The sequence below is a fragment of the Priapulus caudatus genome, unplaced genomic scaffold (assembly GCF_000485595.1).
Source record: "Priapulus caudatus unplaced genomic scaffold, Priapulus_caudatus-5.0.1 Scaffold515, whole genome shotgun sequence".
NCBI lineage: Eukaryota > Metazoa > Priapulida > Priapulimorpha > Priapulimorphida > Priapulidae > Priapulus > Priapulus caudatus.
In genome coordinates, this window is record NW_014577576.1 from 84132 (window position 1) to 105383 (window position 21252).

At 48.9% G+C, this 21252-nt stretch overlaps 1 protein-coding gene across 2 annotated transcripts in view; it reads left to right on the plus strand.

The window, feature by feature from the left end:
* Positions 1-21252, plus strand: part of LOC106811211 (transcription factor Sp9-like) — a 45020-nt gene that overhangs the window by 19644 nt on the left and 4124 nt on the right. The window lies entirely within an intron of this gene.

Genomic DNA, 21252 nt, shown 5'->3' on the forward strand with positions numbered 1-21252 from the left:
GTGTGTGTGTGTGTGTGTGTGTGTGTGTGTGTGTGTGTGTGTGTGTGTGTGTGGTGTGTGTCGTGTGTGTGTGTGTGTGTGTGTGTGTGTGTGTGTGTGTGTGTGTGTAGCGTGCGTGCGTGCGTGTGTGCGTGCGTGTGTGCGTGCGTGCGTGCGTGCGTGCGTGCGTGCGTGCGTGTATATGCAGACAGTCACGTTCGCCGATATTGCGTGCAGACTTTACGAGAAGATCCGACCAGAAAAGAAAATCTGTATTACAACGACGTGGGTTATATGGGGTATGGGCCGGACTATATGGTAACTAATTCGAGGCCGGTGCGTATGTGTGTATGTAGCGGCGACGGGTGCTTCATCGGTGGCCGTAAACAGTGCGCATATGAAATCAACCGCTGATCCGTGAATCCGTGAATGCGCTTATAGCAGATCATCTAACTGCAAGCTTAGCCTTTACGGCGCGGGGAATATTACGCGATTATACGCCCTCGATCGGACGATGGCTAACTCCGCATGCTATCTGCATGAATTTGAACCATGTAGAGTATAGCGCGAAGATTCGGCCGCTGCAATGACTGCGACAATGAGAAACGGGTCACAGATGATTACTCTAGCTGCGCGTATTATGTAAATCACAGGCCCGCAGTCTATTACCAGCTGCTGTCCCGTACAGTCATATTTCGCCCCATTGTAACGGACGCGCTGCGAGTGAGTGTTCGCCCGTAGAAACAGGAGAGAGAGGATTAAGACTCACATACAGGTCACGCGGGGAGCAACTACGATAGCAGTTACTGTGACCGATAACCGATGACAATTTCTGACATGATGTTCTTTGTTTGCATATATATATATATAACACGCGGTGCAGTTTACGCGTTCGGAGCGATCGGGAAGCCATGATTGCCGACACGCCTATATGTGGCCACTTTCGGCGTTGCTGCTCTCTCGCCGGCTTAACGCGCGCATTGTCTCTGACGTGACTTCTTTCATCATCGTTTGTCTGACGTGGAGACGTCTCTCTCTCTCTCTCTCTCTCTCTCTCTCTCTCTCTCTCTCTCTCTCTCTCTGTGCTGCATCTAATGTGGCCGCTGTCTGCCTGCACATCGAGCCTGGCAGCGCGATCGACCGCCTCCGCGCAGCTTCCCCTAATTTAAGTCAGTGACTCCGGATAACAAGCAAAGACAATTGATTTGATTATCCTCCGCCGATTTCATTTGTTTGTATGCTACATTGCTCAATAAATCTAATTACCATTCTCTTCCAGTCGACTGACACGGCCGTTAAGTAAATTGTATCTATAATCAGATTCGGCATGATACTGCTGAGAGCGCTGATCGGCTTGATAACCCACGGCGGCGCCTGTGCTAAGACCTTAGATGGGCACGCACGAGGCACGATGCATGATGCCCTCCACGGAGAAGATGCACGCAGCTTTGATGATTCGCTATCATGTCACACGCATCGCGTATCTAGCAGGAGTACGCAACATTGACAGAATGAATGAAGGAATGTAGCCGTTTAACGGAAATGCCCGTGATACGCGCAACGTGTGTAAACTGGCTATGTATTGTGCTATATCCTAATTTACTTGTCGTCATTCACACATTTCTAGAGTTCGAAGATCGGTTCATCAGTGGTGTCTTTACGTGAGCGCACACATTTCGCATGCGCGCATGCATGCATTTGCAGTGCGCGCATCGCCTATAGTATACACTCCGTCCATCTATATCAATACGAATGATGTATTAATTTCATGATACAACAATGTTCCCTGACAGCCATGAATCACAGACGTCGCTATGATGCTGCTAACGGTGGTCCCCTGTGCGTGTCGCGCAAATATGCGTCGCGTGTGCATTAAATTCACATATACTAACTTCCAGCCATGTAAAATTCGCCCTCGTCGCAGTTGTCTCAACTATTGCACAATTTACTTAAGGAGGTCTATGCACCCTGCGGATCCGCGGCGAATGACACACGCGCATACTTTACAGTCAGTTAACCATGCCCAGGGCTGTTGTTTCAGCCTACTTTTCACACGTAGAACGCAGAGAGAAAGAGAGCAAAAATATCGATTTAAATTTTAAAATAACGCCGCCCATCGGCCGGCTGGCCGACGCGTTGCGGCAGGCAGGCGTGCGCATAGCGACGGGCGTGCTCGCTCAAATAATCGAGGCGATCCATCAAGATAGCGTCGAAATTCCTCAAGATGCCGCTATACGTTGTCACCAAGCCGACACGCGCACGCACGCACGCACGCACGCGCGCGCGCATGCTGCCGCCTACAGCAGAGGGATGCCGACATATTCCGCTTCGTTTCGCCTTCTCGCCGACACCGCCGTTCACAGAGCACGCCGCCGCCGCCGTCGCCGATGCCGACGCAATCATCTCGCGACGGTTCGCCGAGCGTCGGCGAGTGCGTCGAATTTCTCGGATGCCAGTCGCGGCTGCGACAGGTACGGGCGCGGGCGGGCGGTTAGCTTTGTGTCACCGCACGCGGACCTTTTCGACTAGGAAGAGCGGTGCGCGCGTAATTATAGGCCCGGCACCTTGCCGCCTTGATGTCGTCTAACGTGACACGCGATACGCACTGTCATTACAGCCACGTCTTCTCCGCGTACATGCGGCGGCGGCGGGAGATGCGCGCCCTGTACATGCATTTGCATAATCGAGTGGAGTCAATTCGCCGTCGTCACAGTCGGTGCTATTGGCCTCTCTCTCTCTCTCGCAGTGAATAAAACGTGGAAATGCGTTCACACGCCCGCGTAGTGTTTCGCAGAGGGCGCAAAGATGGCCCCGGCAATGTTTCCTCCATCCATAGTTGCTAATGGCCGCGATGCTTCGTCGTTGTTTTCATCTCGTATTTATATATCTGTTGCGCTGACTGGCTTCGATGGCGGAGGAACGCCTTCGGTTATATATTGTCCTTCAACTATTGATTCCGATACGCTCGCACGAACTGGGAGACTGTGGACTTGTGTGCAAGCGCTTAAGCTGCAATATCGCTCCACATCTAATACAGGCGGCCATCTTATCTGTTCGAACGACTCGGCAATTATTTGTTTGTCCGGGGCATTATTTACCGTATGCGTTCGTCTTTCACACAGCTGGGGAGAGAAAACGTGTTCGGTAGTAGGGGTGTTTGATTTAATTGATGTTCTCAGCCTTTCGCGAGACCAATAATAGCGGCCAGAGGCATGCATGCGCGGATACGTGTTAGTATTACGAATGCCAACCAGAACAGATAATTCACGACAAACTTTCACAGGTAAAACGTGAGAGGGAGGGAACCAGTCTTTTGCGATAACGATCTCTATAATTATTTGCCTTTGTGTTGAATCTTCTGCGTAAGCTTAATCAGGACTGTATTCGCCATTTTAAGATTGTAAGAAAACCAACACTATATGCAGTAGTGAACGGCAAGTCGGATGCGTGTGTGCAGACGGGAACATGCCCTGGTTGCTAGTATGATAGAATCTCCTTCACCTCTCAGCGTTTTTAGCACACATGCTGACATATTCTATACTACTACCTCATAATATCGTCTGATATTAATACGAACGAGGTTCACGGGCGCATTATACTTGTAATTTAGTCGCTCCTGTAAATTGTTCTGCTTCGCGCGCATCTCGATTTGTTTGAGCAGAGGTATATGATTTAAAGCTCATGTAAATTTTCAGAAAACTAATATCCGTTATATTGAACGTAGCGTCGTTATAAACACGGCAATATTGCGCCGAAAATTACGGTCTCTTCGACGCGCAAGTGTATGCAGAGCTCGCAAGAAATTCCAATAGGAAATAATGATAGATCTCGCAAAATTGGCCTAGACAGAAATATTAACGGCAGCATATTTATCATGGGTAACATTACAGTGCTGCAGGATATAGCGAAGTTGGTATTGAGTAATGACTCTCGTCCGCTGGTGCATTCGCTCACGACCGTTATTTGCTTTAGTTAAGTGCGACTTTCCTGTAATTGCACGAACGTCAATAGGCTATAATGGGCTCTGAGCAAATAAAATTAAATGGTCGACAAAATGGCCGCCGCCTCGCGCCGAACCAATCGAGGCAGTCAGACGGGCGTCTGCAAAAACAGCAGAGCGAAGTGATAGGCACGATGAATTCTGCTTCGCTGTCGCACACTACTGCGTCTAGATGAAGCAGACGGCACTCCGTATGTATACGATGTAATAACGGCAAGGCTGCGTCTGCAAGCCGGCGACCAGCTGAAATCGCGAACGGAGAAGCTCGAACGCAGCTCGCTCTCTGCGTTCGTTAGTGGCGAACACTAACCGCGCTCAGACGAGACTTATGCGTTTTAGACGGGATTCGGCATACCGCATTAAACAATGAATATTAGAGTGTATTACGACGTAGGGGTGAATCCCATTATTACCTAGTCGGAGCAGTGTGACAGCGTATAATGTGCGCGACATGCATGCCTATACGTAGCCGAAATCAGAGTGACTCAACAGAACTTAACCCCCTTCTTGCCTCTCTCTCTCTCTCACTGTGATTTTGGGTAGACCTTCTGCTTCGCTACGTAATCCCAAAAAGTCTCAGACAACAGCTGGCGCACTGGCATTGATCGTCGCACGCATTTAGGGTATATCCATGATAGTTAATATTGCAATCAAATAACTATATAAGTGGTCTTACGGCATAACGTACGAAATCGTTTAGTGCGATATGATATAGATACTGATTAACCGACGCGTCTCTAGATAGACATACACCCGCTAACCTATATAAAGGTTACCGACAACTCGCTAAAAGCTTCCATCGCGAGTTCTATGACGACGCGGGGCCCGAGACACGGCTATAATTATCATAATGTTGAGAGCACTCAACTCTGATTGATAGGTGCGAATTAACTGCTTCTTGTCTCAGGTGGGGTCGTTAATGTCCATTTTGCGGCGATGGGAAATGATTAATTCATAGCCCTCATTATTTACTCATGGGTGTAATTAGTCGTCGCCGATTGCCTATTTGTAGGCGCTCTAACTCTGCTGCAGGTTATACGCGTGAATATTCGCTGACAGATCTGTCACCATCGGATGAGGTAACGGTCAAAAAAGCAGCTCCCAGAAATAGAGCTGACGTGACGCCGGAAATTTATGTAAAATAGGCGATAATGTTACGAAAACAACATCTGCTAGTTTTTCTGGTATAGGCATTAGATACATCTGTAAATTCGCGGACGTAATGCAGCGAAACGATATCGGTCTGACGATTAACGGTGCGAATAATTATTATTCAGTCGTCGTTTTTTTCTGTCGTTGAAAAATTACAGTCGCTAAATTGCACGCGTTTAATTACAAAATCTCGGGACACAGCACAAATGCATCGCGAAATCTCGCGATGCTAAGTGATAAATTGGCAAAAGTGATTGAGATCGTGATAGAGGCACCGTGAGGTATGGTGAGGAATGGTGAGGTATGGTGAGTTTTCGCTATTTATTGTGAGGTAAGCAGGGTTTCGTGATGTCATCGTGATCACATCCCGCGATACAACACGATATACCACAATGACACGTTACGGTGCGTCATGATAGCATCACGGGAGCGTTAAGATATCTGACGGTAGCGACATGATTGCGTCACGATACGGCCACAGTAGCTAAAGATAGCGACACGACTGCGTCAATGTATAGCTGGCGGTAGCGATAACAGAGCGTTATAATAGCCTACGATAAAGTCATGATTGCGTCACGATAATTGACGGCAGCATTACGATCGCGTCACGATAGCGTCACGATAGCGTCACGGTAGCGTCAGAATAGCAGACGATAGCGTCACGGTAGCGCCACGATAGCTGACGATAGCGCGACGCTAGCAGACGCAAGCATACACCGCGGGAGAGCGCCACGCTCCGTCCGCGGACGCGTGCGTCGCGAACACTGTCATTCAGGAGGCAGCTTATTGTCATCTCGTTCGTCGACGTCGGCGGCTGATGCGCCGCTGCGTCTCTGTGTGTCGTACGTGTGGCGGCACCGGGGCGGCCGTGGGGTCCTGCCGCGTGACAGGCTCGTGGGCGGGTCGTCGCCGTCGCGCACGCAATGCATCACTAATACGATAAACTCGGCAAGCGGGCTCCGGCCGGCGATCTTAATCATAAACCCTCGGCCATATTATACGGCTTTAACTGTCGCCGAGCGTACATTCGGGCGCGTATATACGAAGAAACATTAGCGACAATAGCCGCTGCCCTTGCATAATTCCTTGATATCGTTTTCTTTGCTAATTTTGCGCTAGAGAAACTTCGAATGGCGCTCGGCTTGGTATTGCATAGAATTGCGCTCGCCCACATCTGCACCGTTTTTCATGTGGATGCGGATATTATTATGGAGATGGCGGCTGGTAATGGCAACCCGCCCCTCACGCGCTCGCACCAACAATACCGCCCAGCGAAGCGTGCGCGCTCGCGCCTCGGTCAACATAGCCGGTTACGCCATCTAGACATGGTGCCGATTCTACCTGCGAGGCAGTGCGAAGCGGCGAGCGTAGATTTTTCGAGATAACAACGGATAACGTTGCCATGGCTGAGTACAGTGGCCGGCGAGTTAATGTGGAATTTGTGCGCTATTGTTACCGAGTCCGTATCACCAACCGCACGCACGCGAAGCTTTCAAATGAGTAGCGAGGAATAATTCAGAGGCGGTGACGCCGCGGATGCTATGCGTGCGAGATTAAGTAAAATAGTAAGATTTCGCATACCCGTCAACCCACCTTACAAAGCGAGCCGCGCATAATCCATAGGGTAGACAAAGGCATGGATTTAATTTTAATCCTGGCGTTTAATAATATTCGGATAGAGGGTAAAATGAAACAAAAGCAAAAGAGAGAAATTGAGAGAGAGAAGGAAAAATTAAGAAAGGCGAAATTGGGCGAAAGAGCAGCGAGACAGATTGAGAAGGAGAAGAGCGTGCGCGCAGAAAAGAGAAAGATGAGAGAGAGAGAGAGAGAGAGAGAGAGTGGGAGAGATAGAGACAGGAAGAATCAATTTAACGATATAACGATGTCATTTAATATTATCTTATCATATATGCGCGAACTCCTAACAGCACCGTTAACTCACTGGGCGCGTCTGATGTAGAAGCTATCAATTCTCAAGATCAAACTCCCCCTCCTCACGAGAGCTGTTGGGCGTACGCGGAGGAGGGCAGGAGAGGCTGATGAGGGGAGGGAAGTGGAGGAGGGAATGGGAGGATGACGAGGGGGTGGGAAGTGGAGGCGGGAAAGGGAGGATGAGGGGGAGGGAAGTGGAGGCGGGAAGGGGAGGATGGCGAGAGGAGGGAAGGGGAGGAGGGAAGGGAGGGGAAGGGGGCATAACGTGGCGTTGGCGCGGGCGTGCGACGCTGGCTGGCGTGTGACGCTGGCTGGCGTGATGCCCGCCTTTTATTCACGACAGCGGGCCACGGCAAGCCCGAGCGTAGCTGCGCAAATGTCGCCGAGAATTTATGACCGACCAAATGTGCTAATCGTGCGACCAACCCACTCGTACCGAGTTACGCTACGCATCCGTTAACGACCCGCCTGGGTGCTGCAGCAACAATTTGTTAGAGATTAGATGAACTTCCGCGGCCATTTCGCAGTGTCCCAAGCAGCTTCGTTTCGCATATAAACGTCAGGATGCTCTCAGAAGCGGTCGGTCGCGTATATATACGGGGCGTCGTAAAATATGCGAGCGAAAACATCGGTCGAGCAAAAACAAACCGCGTGGGCAACGACTGTTTGAAAATACTACACGAATAATCTGAATTCAAAAGCTCTACCATATAGGTAGGCATGTGTGTGTGCATGCAGCATGGCACTGGGGAAGAAGAAGGGTTTTAGCGTGCGCGTGTGCGAGTAACGCTTGTACGTGTAAGGCAACACGGATATTTACGGTGTAATTCAATACGGCGAAAACAGTTCGGTATTAATGACACTCTCTGTAGTTGGTAGGTCGCCACACGTAGCACATGTTCCATCAGCCCGAATGCAGCTATACCCAAGCTTATAGACTCATTGCGCTGCCGCTCTCGCACTCTGTCTCTCCCGTATACCCTCTCGCTAAATCTTTCTCTTTCTCTCTCTCGCTCTCTCTCTCTCTCTCTCTCTTTTTCTCTCTCTCTCTCTTCCTCTCCCCCTCTCTCTATCTTCCTCTTTTCTCGCCCTCTCGCCCCTTTCCATTTAATACTCACTTACTACGTCTCTCCCCTCTCTCTCACTCTTTGGTTGCCACGACGTTGATTTATAACTATGCCGTGAAGTTCTATTTCCTTCGCATGCGCATATTTTATCCGTATAGCTAACGAACATTATCGATCCTTCAAAATACCGCGGTATCTTATTGCCGAAAATTTGCATATCAATCACGCCAGTCTAACACGGAAATGCGCAGAAGCGCGGCTACCGGCATTGGGGGTGGAATTGATGCGCGCACGCGCAATCTTTGATGGGCATGACAGACACGGGCGTGGCTAGGAGCCACAACAACAACGTCGTGTCGTGTTGCTCCACAATTAAACATCGAGAACTTATCAATTTTGCAAGTGCGGGTTGGTGGAATGCCCACATCATCAATCATAGGAAACCCCCCGATGTAATTTGTCCTGCTTATTATATATATATTTCACACAGGCGATTGCGCTGGCTGTCGACCCACCACCTACCGTCTGCGTAGACGTGTTCGCTGCATGTTGGTAGCCGACTCGACCCCCACAGCGGTAATACACCGCGCGAATACGGTGCCTGTCCTCCCCTTCTGTTCTTCGAATGACGTTCTCATTCATTCTTGGACGCGCTAGGTGATTGGAATTGGAATAGGTGACAGGAAATCCCTCCTCTAAGCCTCTCCACATTCCCCCACGCAACATTTACGTGGCATATCATGGTCATACAGACACGTCCGCGCGTGTGTGCGTCACACGCGCGCATGCATGCACGCGCGCACGCACGCACGCCACCGTTTGCGTTTTCCCCTGCAGGGGTTCGCCTTCAGGCGTGCATGTGTGTGCGCGCATACGCTCCCTGCCCTCGCGCACGTACACCGGCCGTATAACGTGGCATCCACGAAAACGCTTTATTATTTTACTCGCCGATATAATTCGAGCAATATACGTGATAATTACAGACGCCGCGCGTTGCCTATACGTCAGCAGACGAGGCGGTCGATTCACTGAGTTGTTGACCATGGCCCGTCAACGCCATGCATGCGCCGTGCATTATTTTCGTGCTCTATCCCATGGTAACGCATCTTCGAAACAGAGCGACGTCGAACACGCCGCTGATTGGCTGATTCGTAAATTTGACGGATTACGGGTTTTCCTATCACAAAAGCGCGCACTATCATATAACAAGTATAGCGAAACGTACAGCTATACGTCGGTATTCAGCATTTTTTTACGACGTTTGGCTAAGTGTTTAACAACATTTTTGCACAAAACCACGCGAAATGAGGAAAATTTGCGCCTGCACGCACGTGACGATGCAGAATACTAACGCAGTTTGTTGGCGATTTTCAATAAAATCGTTACATGTTTACTAACATGTGTTACACATGTAAGTTCGTTGGCTGGTTGAGACATATACGGTCACGCCATAGCGTCATGGGCGACGGCATGCATATAGCTGCGAGACAATTCTTTGAATTATATGAACCCACCAATAAAATCATTCACCAAAGATTATATATATATATATTATTTATTTACTTATTTAATTATTTATATACATATATTTATATATATATATATATATATAATAGGCAAGGAAAACATTATTTGTAACGCAAAGGCCAAAAATTTTAGGCTCAATCGCCATCTCTCCTTAATCGAAATTATATGAAATATTGTAAAAAAAAATATCCATATTCTAAATTCGTCAAACAGAACCACAGCATATGCAAAACCTAAATTCGTTTATGTAATACTATTTTATTGCGTTTCGCTAAAGTTCGTTTTACTAGCACCTCCCACCAGCAGCCGGTCGGCCAAAGGGAAGCTAAAGTGTAAGAAGGTAAACATGAAACATAATGAAAAATTGAGAATGCATTATTTCCCGTATTTGCCAAGTCCACCATTGGCGGAGAGATATTTGATCAAAGCGTATATAAACGGGCGGGACACCCCGAAGACGTTGCAGTTGGTGTACGATAAGCATCAAGCTATACACTTCTCCTCGGGCGACGTCAAGTGTAATTTATACGTTAAGGCAACTGACTTCAGGCAATATGATGCTGCATTACTTTGAGGCAAGTACAAATACATAGACGTATAGAGATTATTGGGTGTTTGTGCATCTATGCGTGGCTACATATAGGACGTTGTGCACGAAAGCAGAAACGTAAATTGAGCCTTTCCATTTAGCTACGGCAGAGATAATTTCGAACGAAACATTTGACAGGATACGTTTCTAAGTCACCTTTATGGCGTTGTTTATTACTGCTGAGAGCTCGGTACAGAAACTCGCTTTTCATTAGATATCAAATTTATAAACAGGCCCATTAAATCTCGGCTTGATAGTTTGCATCAACGCTTGCGCCAGCGTTTTTATTGCGAAATCTCTCAAGCATGGACGATACAGTAATTTCCAAAATTGTTCCCTGACCCCACTCGCTCCGAATTTGGTCACTTTTCTCACCATGGCGTCCTTCGGAATGGACACAAAATGGTTGAAACGACGCCGTTATGACACGCCGACCGCGTGTGATCGAGTCGAAAAAACGACTTCCAACGGAAAGTGCGAATACTCTCTCACATTATTATGCTATCCACGCTATAAATTGCCGACGATTTGACGTCTACATAAAAGAATTTCTTTCGGAAAGGGTATGCTCAATTTAACATGCAAATCTCATCCCGAAAGTGGAGAGCGAGCGCGATCCGCCGCGTGACACGCTGTACTGCGGTCGCCTCGCCCGGGAATGAAATTAAAACGCAGAGTATAGGCTAAATTTATCACGATAGCTCGTCGTTGAATATTTTTAATGCGTCGACGATATTTGCGAGGAATCGGCGCGCGAATATGAACGAAAATCTATAACCGCGAGACAAATTTCAGCGATATGATCTGGAGAGTGAGAAGCTATAGTGATTTCTTGGCAGCAATTCGCATCAGTTTTCGTATGCTCGTATGATCACGATGCGAAACTGTCAATTAGTTTCTCATGGGACTAATGTAGCTCGCTGTGCGCGGACATTTATAAATCATGGTCGCTAAAATTGCCGTGTGGATGATTTCGAATTAAATCGGATTTTTGTAACAAAGTGTAAAAGCATCGATGATGAAAACATTCGTCATCTGTCATAAAACATTTGCCTTTGCAAGAGCAAACATGCAGCGCTGTAGATTCTCTGTTGGTGGTATTTTGATTACTGTGATGAAGATATTCGTGTGATTGTTCATTGAAGTAATTCCGTTATAATACACACACACACACACACAGCACACACACAACACACACACACACACACACACCCACACACACACACACACACACACACACACCACTACACATATATATATATATATATATATATATATATGGTGTGTGTGTGGTGGCGGTGTGCGTGTCGGCTGTGCGTGTGCGTGTGCGTGTGCTGATGCGTGTGCGTGCGTGTGCGTGTGCGTGTGGCGTGTGCGTGCATGTGTGTGTGTGAGCGCGCGCGTGAGTGCGTAAATTATAAGAATGAGAGAGAGAGGGGAAGAGGAAGCGACAGGGAGAGCAAGAGAAAGAGAGGGCGACAGAAAGCGACAGAGCGCGAGACAGAGAATTTAGCATAATGCTCACTTCTGTTGGAATTATTGTCGTTAATGTGTGGGTTCAATATTGATCAGTTTGTTTCGGTCAGCTCTGACCTTGACCACCTGCCACTGCAACCTGCTAGTTTTCGTTTTACCATCAGTGCGTTATTTTACAAGCGACTGCCACCAGTGATGCTCGTCAAGAGCCCGACGCGTAAATTGGTTTTGATTTCACCGGAAGCAAGCTTCTGTGACGCATAGCTTGCCTCTTTTATTGCCCGTTGTTATATGCAACGCGCTTAGATGCTATCGAAATGACGTCTTTATTGTTGATAATTGAATGCAAATGATTTTGGATTTACTGACAAAGAAAAGTGCGAAATACGTATCGATTTCTGAAACACTCCACAGTTCTTTATAAACGAATAAAAGCACTGCCGATTTTTTTGAGCTGCGATAAAACTTTCGAGCCGTTAATACATTGATGCGAGCCACTGACGTGGCGTTGGTTTTAGAAATGAAGTAGGTCTGCCATATGCTAGCTTGTGTATGTCATAGCCGCGCCAATATTATTTCATCAATACGACACGGAAATGTATTGCACGCTCATGTATTCTATAATCCTCTTTAACGGTGACGTCATTACTCGTTTCAGGAGCCTCCGCGCTCTTGAGGGACCGAGCCGCTAGCGATGTGGCAGCCCAGTGCAACAAAATAAAAACAAGAGTCCACCGCCACTCGCAGACGCCGCGTCGCAAGGGATTTCACCCGTGGAAGAAACGTCGTCGTCGGTCGTCGGCGTCATCTCTGTCCGTATCGCGGCGGCGCGACACCGCCTCTCACGCCACCTCTCGCATCGGAATGACGTCCGGCTTCCAGCGACGTCGAACGCCGCCTCGACTATCGAGGAACTCGATTGCGTCGAGCGGCTGCTCGACGACGTACGGCAGCGACATGTCTTCGGCGTCGTCGCCGCCGTGACGTCGCACTGCCAGACGAACTCGGCGCTCACGCAGCCGGCGATCATACAGAAGGTTGCACACGGACAACCACATGTCGAGCATGTACTCGCGCGTCGGCGTCACCTGCGCATCCGGCCTACGACAGCGGCGTGGCCGTTCAAGCGTGTCCGCCTCGTCGCACCGACGATCAAGACGGAGATGCCGACGACCGCCGACCGTCGCGTCGCAGTCGCGCCTGGCCGTGGGACATGCACGCCGCCGCCACCAGCTCGGGCTCGGCGTGGCTGGACCAGGCCAGCGCCGCCTGCACTCCGCAGATGAGCAACATACCCGAGCTCCGACTACATGACGCACGGCGCTCGGCGCGTCCAACCCGCTGGCGCTCACCTCGGGGCCGCACTGCTGCGGAGACGTATAAGTCGATGCTGCCGACGGGCTCCGCCCGTCGACGTACATCGTCGCGCGGGCATGAACACGATAAACATGCAGCCGCGCTCGAACGCGCCGCTACACGGGCCGGGCGACGTGCGACTGCCGCCAACTGTCAGGAGGCGGAGCGCCTGCGTCCGGCCGGCGCCGCGCTGCGCAGGAAGACATCCACAGCTGCCACATCTCCCGCTGCGGCAGGGTGTACGGCAAGACGTCGCATCTGAAGGCGCACTTGCGCTGGCACACGGGCGAGCGGTCCGTTCGTCTGCAACTGGCTCTTCTGCGGCAAGCGATTCACGCGCTCCGACGAGCTGCAGCGACACCTTGCGCACGCACACGGGCCGAGAAGCGGCTTCGCCTGTCCGTCTGCAACAGAGCGCTTCATGCGCTCCGACCCTCTCAGCAAGCAGGTGAAAACGCACAGCGAGGGCGGCGATAAGAAGGGCAGCGGCATGAGCTCCGACTCTGAGAAAACAGCCAGGGCGAACGTCCCAACGGCAGTTCCCCGGGCTCTACCCAACACGCGCGCCGCGCTGTCTCACATGCCGATCCCACCGACCCCACGAGTCCGCGTCGACCACAATATTGTAGACGGACGATTACCAACGAGGAGTGGTGGCGCCACGATGCAGCGTCTCTAAGGAGACGTGTTAGGACTTTTGCACTGCGCGTGCGATAAGTTAATGAAGGAAAATAGCAACTATGTCCCATTCTGTTCCGGCCCACGTGGCTGACGACGACAAAAGAGCATTGGCGAGCTCTCGCGAGACAGCGTCGCGTGTGTCGACGCTGTGGAACGTGTGCCACTGTGATTATGCCATGAACAGTGGCACGCATACTCGAACGTTGCGAGTAAATGATACTTAATGATGGCCCCGGCCGAACGTAAACTCTCGCAGCGGTATATAGGATGCCGCTGCTCCTGCTGCTTATGCTGGGAACAGAGGACGTCGAGAAAGACATTACGAACGCGCGGCTATCTGCTGCCACGCGCGCGTTTCTCTGCCTATGTAATAACTGGTGCCGTCGGCCCGGGCGACGGGGCAGAGCGCGATCTTAAATGGTATCAGTTAAGAGACCGAGACGTTTTAATTCGCACGAGTTTTGTCCATTTTAATTAATTGTTGTTTGTTGTGCGCGTTTGTGCTCATCGTTTTGGTCGTAGCAAACCGAAAAACATTTTTTCGGGGTCGCCAGGATGTTGGCCTCATGGCCAGCGCGTCGCCATTCGAGCGTGTCTCTTGCTGTATCCGTATCAAAGAAAAAACAACGCCGCTTTGATGTGCAAATCAATGAAACCATCATTCATTTAAATGTCATTTATGCAGTCTAAAGGACTCTCTTTGAAAATTGCAGGATATTATTATCATAAAGATTATTGATCGACGCGTTATTCACTGTACTAACGATGGATCGCCCAATGGGTGTTGTAAAAACTTGAAGTGAAAAAGTGACCGAAGCTTTTTGGGGTGGTGTGCAAAAATGTGGTGAAGCGGCGTCAGATATTTTTATCGCCAAATTATGTTGACTCGCTGAAGTCTGTGTCACCACGCGCGTGAAGACGCGTGTAATAAACTGTGTAAGTACGAGAGAAACACAGTGGGTGGTGGAATCGCGGCATGCGTGATGCTCGATTCGTCGTCGCTATCGCGTGTTAATAACTAATTGTAAAGTCTTAACTTAAAGTAATGTACATAGTCGGCGTACGACGACTGTATCGTGTTTGCTCCAGGCAGCTGCATTCGCGGAGAAGGGAAAGTATAACGACAACAGACAACAATTACAACATGAATTCGCAGATAGCACGAGCGAGTTATACTATGTTCCAGTGTTCGAGCACATGTTATATATGACTGTTATGATAATATTCACATGAATGTAACGTTGGGATGTTTGGATTTATTATATACTGTATAGCAACTTGGCCATCCATTTTTGCTGTACGCTGACTGTATCGATGTCTACAACGGGACGTTATTACTGGATCGCTTCGATGAGGGGTCGGCGCGATTACTTTGTCTATCACGCCATGCGTATCTTTCGCGTCAAACTAAAATCGCGAGATGCCACACGTTCTCACCAAGCAACTTCTCAGCACCCATCTCGTTTCTGAGTGAAGTTTGAAATTTGTTGCTTGGGTATTAATATTGATACTATTATCATGTCTGGATGGTGCGACCGGTTTATCAGCGTAGTGTTTCTCATTGGCGCAAATATTGTCAATTTAAGTTACGGGACTATCATCGTACATGTCTGCATACAGGAATAACGCGCGCATTACTTGGACGTATTTCCACCAAGTGTGTATTATCAATCACACGTCGGTTTGATCTACTGCAGAGTTATCGGCGCGCTTATTTGCTTTTGCTGGCTTTCTTACGCGTGTGGGTGTGTGTATCATAAATGCGATCGTGGCTTAAAGGTAAAGTTGTTGTGCAGAGGATACTAAGCAGTTTTACGCGCAGCTTATATTATCACTATTATTATTGTAACTAATATGTATTAATATTACGATGACGTATATACGTGTATGTGTGGTAACGTCACAGTTAGCTCAGGCTATTTGTTACTCACATTGGTGACAAGTATATTGTGCCTTTGACATATGGATAGCATTTGTATAGATGATGGTAAATAAAGGTAAATGTTCAGTGTAATAAAATTATGTATCTAAATCGCATTTTTTTGATTATCAGCTCATAACCACGCGCGCGCGTACGCGCACACGGCCGTAACGTCGACACCACATAGGCCCCACACGCTACGTGGAACCGTACACATAAACGCACGTGCGCAGCACAGCGCGCACCAGATGGACGACATACACTCGCGCGCACACACAGCATAACACCAAGACACACAGCCCCACACACAGCACTCACACACGACACACTACACACACACAGCACACAACACGACACAATGCACACACAGCCCAGCCCACACGACACGCGCGCGCAGCACGACACACACACATACAGCACCTGCAAGCACACACACACACAGACACCACACACACACCCGCCACACAATACGGCATATATAATACTATATAGTATATATATATTATATATTAGTATATATATACACGTACAACATACATACGCACATTATAACACAGCACGACACACACCACACACACACACACACACCACACGAAGATCAGCACACACACGACACCTCACACACACAGCACACACACACACCACACAGCACCACACACAACACCAGGCGACATAACAGGTCACAGCATACACAGCACAAACACCCAACGTCGCGCGCTCGAAGACGACAACAGCGAGATGTACGCCCCACAGAAGACCAGAGCACTCACCAGCGTGTTTCTACTTAATAATTAAACATGATTCTGGCGCTTTGGTCAACTATTACAGATTTTAATTACAACTAAACGCGATATTCAATTTCCATTAGATGGAAACATTTTCACAAAATATACATATATATTGGTCTGGTGTCACTTTTTTGCGGCGCTGGCGCACGTTTGCCAAAATATAGACTGCGGGCACATGAAGTCATCTTTAAGTAGCGCATGCACATGGTCCCTGGCGCTGGCCATAAATGTGCGGCATATTGAATGCTCGAGGTCGCATGAACTGCATGCTAAATATTTAAAAGACATTATGGCGAATTAGCCGCAGCGTTGTTAAGGGAGGCCGTTGGCGAAGTTGCATGAGAGAATTGCCGACAATCTTAGTTTTTAAATACATTGCCCGGCAAAATCGGTGCTTGTAGAGGTGGCAGCGGCAGGCGCACGGCGGGCCGATGCGCAAGCTTCGGCGGCGCGTTTTCCGCGAGGTCCCGCGAGTCAAGGGCGTCCCGGCGTGCACGGGACAGGAGGCACGTCAGTATTAACGAGCGTGAGGGTGGCAGGGATAGGAGGCGAGCGTTAAGCAGGTAGGACAGCGGACTGCTTGGGCTGCTGGCGCTGGCGCGTTTGCTTGGCTAACGCGGTCGCTGCTGCTGCTGGCTGCTGCCGCGGCTGGAGATGACGTAATGATGAAACGTAGCTAGTAGCCAGCAGTCCTGCCGCATCGCTTGACCTTTTTGTAGCATAGTTACAAACTTCTGCTCGAACGGGCCCACCTTTGGTGGTGGTTGGTGGTGTGGTGGTGGTGGGTGGTGTGGTGTGGTGGTGGTGGTGTGGTGGCCGGTGGGGATGGTGTGGGTGGTGTTGGGTTGGTGTGTGGCGGCAGGGGTGTGAATGGGGTGTTGGTGTTGGTGCTTGTTGTTTGCGGTGGTGTGTGGTGTTGGTGTTGGGGCGGTGTGGTGGTGGTGGTGGTGGTGGTGTGGCTGGTTTGTGGTGGTGGGTTGGTGGTTGGGGCGGTGGTGGTGTGGTGGTGCGGTGTTTGTGTGGTGGTGGTAGTGGGGTGAGCGTGTTGTTGGTGTGGTGGTGGTGTGGTGGTGCGGTGGTGGGTGGTTTTGGTGTTGGTGTTTGTGGTGGTGGTGGTTTGTGGTGGTGGTGGTGGTGTTGTGTGGTGTGGTAGTGTTGGTGTTGGTGGTGGTGGCCTGGTGCTTGGCCGGTAGGTGTGGTGGTGGTGGTGGTGTGGTGTGGTGGTGTGGGTGTGTGCGTGTGGCGTGGTGGTGTGTTGGGTGGTTTGGTGGTTTGTGTGGTGGTTTTGTGGTGGTGGTGGTGGTGGTGGTGGTGACGTGTTGGTGTGGTAGTGGTGGTGGTGTGTTGGTGGTGGTGGTGGGTAGTGTTGGTGTTTGGTGGTGGTGGTGGTGTGGTGGTGGGGTGGTGATGTGTGGTGGTGTGGTTGGTGTGGTGTTGTGTGGGTAGTGGTGGTGGTGGTGAGGTGGTGGTGGTGGTGGTGGTGGTAATAGGTGATGGTGGTGGTGGGGTGTGGTAATAGTGGTTGTGGGTGGTTGTGGTGGTGGGTGGTGGTGGTGGTGGTGGTTGCTTCAGCCATTAGAAGCGCATAAAAGCGACGCGCACGGGGCTGCCCGTTCATTGTCCTGCTCTAAGTACAACGCGCCGGCTGCTGCGTTTTCGTGGAGCGCGCGTTAGAATCCCTATAGAGCCGTCCGCGAGATAGGTGTGATGCTCTCATTCGGCAGCGCCACGCAACACACAGCAGCACACACACACACACACACACCACACAGCATGCACACACACAGCACCAGCACACACAGGCACACTACACACTACACACACATACACGTCACAGCACACAAGCAGCACACGACATCTACCACACACAGCCACACACACACACGCCACCACAGCACACACCACTGCCACTCAGCACCCACAGCTACACACACACACACAGCCGACACAAGCAGTCACAGTGGCGTAGGCCAGGATTTTTAAGACAGGGGGGGGGGGCAAAAACCAGGCGAACTGCGGGGCAAACATAGTGAAGTTGACTTCTTATTTTATGTGTTCCTCCGCCTCCCTCCTCCAACACGCTACGGCTCGCAACCTCTTAGCTCTGCAATTCCTTGTTGATTTTGGCGCGCCATGCAAAAGGCGACATTTTGTTCGTTGTTCTCTGCTCCCGATACTGTTCAGTGACGGCTCAGGATTCCAAGGAGGGGGTGAAAACAGGCGGGGGGTATTTTGAAAATGTAGATCGTAGGAGATGGTATTTGAGGCAGCATTTGAGTAAGCTATACAGCCTTCATTCTAACTACGACAATTCTCTTTTAGTAGAACAATTCTTCTTTTTTACTTTCGGATCAACAGGGGGCCATGGCTTCTTCCCCCCCCCTAACTACGCCACTGCACACCCAGCACACACAACCACACCCACACGACACACACACAGTCACACATCAGCATCACACCCACACACACACACACACACATATATTATATAAGTATATTATAGTATGATATGGATAGATAGATAGATAGATAGATAGATAGATAGATAGATATGATATAGATATAGATATAGATAGATAGAGAAAGAGAGAGACAGAGAGAGCGAAAGAGAGAGAGAGAGAGAGAGAGAGAGAAGAGAGAAAGAGAAGAGAAAGAGAGAGAGAGAGAGAGAAGAGAGAGAGAGAAGAGAGAGAGAGTGGTGGCGTGTGTGTGTGGGTGGTGGGTGTGTTAGTGAGAGCGAGAGCATGGGAGAGACAGAGAAAAGAAAGGGATAAATAAATATAGAAAAATAGATATGGAGATTTAATGAATATAAATATATATATATTAATCATATTTTGCGCGATCGCCATCGTACCAGTAACGTTTCATATCGACGCGATGCTCACGGTGACAATATAGTTCTATAGCAGCCCTCGTCTGTAAGTCTACTGACCGCGTCGTGGTTTCGCATACACCCTCATCAACGGTGCACTCAAGATCGCGCCAATCGGCCAGCGGATTCGGTCAGCAATTTCATCTCCAGTGCACTGGCTCTTTATTAAACTGCCTCATAATTTAGACGGTAATTCCGCGCCAAATTGCCGTCAATTCGACGGCAAACATCGTTACAGTGATCAAATGAAGTTATAAAAGTCTCCATCCTTATTATATCACATAATCTCGCGACGGTAATAGGCTCAATTTTACTACGCGACTTCCTCATAACGCCCGATGTCAAATTGTTGTTGTCAAAGACTGCTGCGCTCATGATTGCCTCGTGCCAGCCGGGACGCGAGCGTAGAAAATCAACATGAAATTGGAGGGAAATTGTCGGCAATTGACTTGCAAACAAGCGGGTGACGTCATTGATCACGAAATAGTTATGGAACGAAGCTCCGAAATTAATTTCGCGGTCTATTGTGCGCTGAATCACGTGTTCGCGGCGTGACCGACTATAGAATCGCATGTAACTACCGTATATTAGAGCGCATATCTTCGGGATTCAGCGCCTATACGTATACGGAAATACGGAAAAAAATCCCGGCAGTGACAACGGTTCCATATAGTCAGGTGCAATATATATACACATACTATGCAATACACTTCAGAGCCGATGTGTAGTAGTTACACTTCATTTTCGGCGATATTTTGGAGCAATTTGAGTTCACTCGATAATATTCTTCAATTTGCCAAGTAGAATGGACCGGCGGAGGCAAATCACTCCAAGACGAATTTTCAAACGGTCGTTTACGAGTCATTTTATGGCTAGTTGCCTGTCTCTTATGTCGGAATGGCGTACAAAGTGCGGCTTTTAGGTTTATTGCGTTTTTTCTGCATAATCGGGAGTCAACAAGGCATATGGAAAAGAGATTGGGTGCGCAATTCTGAAGACAAACGCCTTTCACTTTGGCTAGTCGTCTGTGTGGCGCAATTTCTCCGTCGGTCGCCGAACGAGTCCTTTGACATGGAAGCCGCTGTCGTGTTGAACCGTCTTCCGTTGGCAGCTCACCGCCAGCGCGCTGTACGCACCAGTTGCGAGCGTTAAGAAACGTCGTCGAAAAAGCCGCGAGCGAATCTGGGACATTTTCCGCCAATTCGCTTTTAATTTCGTACGCTGTTTGATTTTACGTCTAGAAGCACGAAGCGAGAAAGCCTCTCATATATCCGGATTTTGTATGTGTAGTACACCTGCATGATCGCCTTCGATAATTAATAGATCTTTTCACTTCAACATTTGACGTATGTTTGCGGTTTTTGTAGGTTTAGTTGATTTTGGTAGTCATTACCGAGTTGTGCCACACGTGTTTACCTTTAATGTGATTTGTACTTGTCGTTAGGTGATTTTGCGCCACTGCCAGATAAACAGTTGTTGTTTCAAGCAAAATAATATTTAAAGGTTTTATCCTATTTAAAAATAGATAAATTTACCAGACACTTCGGACGTTCGGCGATGATGACGAAGCCTTGGTGAAATTTCGATAAATGCGACGATATCATATAACTAAGCATATCTAAAGTTATCATCGCATCTGGACAGACAAATGTAACAAATATACTACCATTTTATAGTAAATGCAGTGATAATATCTCAAGATGTTGTCGTGAATGTTTATGAGCAAAATAGCAATTCCTTGGCAGAATGCCATCGTTGTTTTCTGTGGGTGATGCCTATTCGTGAGAGTGATGTGGAGTGTGTGTGTGTGTGTGTGAGAGAGAGAGTGGACGACCGCAGATCGTCTAATATTTCATTCACGTAACATTTATACTGACTAATATTTATGCTAACCAGTAACGCTATATGT